Consider the following 732-nt stretch of genomic DNA (forward strand, 5'->3'; position numbering starts at 1 on the left):
TGGGAAGTACTATGCGCCCGAGGAGGACGAGGAAGCGCGGGGCGAGGAACGAGAGAGGGAGGGGAGGAGGGAGGGAGGGGAGGACTGTGGTTGCGATGTTGACGGTAATGACCTCGCATATCCTCCAGGGTGAGAAAAAGAAACCAAGAAATGTTGATTAAAGGGTGTGGGGACGAAAAGCTCTCTTCGCTGAAGTCGCCGATAAACACCGAGACCGAGGTGCTTCCCTCTGAGGGATTCTGGACCATAGTCTTTTGTCTTTTGCGCATATTCACAACGAGCTCATTTACATGCTTTTCTCTCCTCTGAAGTTTCCTGCCTCTCCTTTCATGATCTACCTCCCCCAAACCCCTCCCCCCTCACGCACCTCGAAACGTCCTTCCTGCCCCTCCCTCATTCAATTTCCAACTCTTCCTCCCCCTCCTCCTCACCCTCCTCCCCTCCTTCATCTTCGCCTGGCACCCGCCTCTCCTCCGCCTCTACCCTCTCCTTTTCCTCTTCTTCCAAAAAGGCCTGTCGCTCTTGCTCGCTCACCTGTCGGGGACAGACGTAAAGGTTGGTGGGCTTGTAACGACTATTTAAAATATATAGGTGGTCGTCGATGGGCTCTTGAACGCCAAATTTCCCCCCTCCCCTTTTATTTCCCGTCTCTTTCCCTCCCATCCCGCTCCTGCCTCACCTCAAGTAGCGTCAAGCCACTCTCCTGTATTCGCTTCCAAAACGGATTTCCCC

The sequence above is a fragment of the Nannochloropsis gaditana genome, assembly GCF_000240725.1.
Source record: "Nannochloropsis gaditana CCMP526 unplaced genomic scaffold scaffold371, whole genome shotgun sequence".
Taxonomy (NCBI): domain Eukaryota; class Eustigmatophyceae; order Eustigmatales; family Monodopsidaceae; genus Microchloropsis; species Microchloropsis gaditana.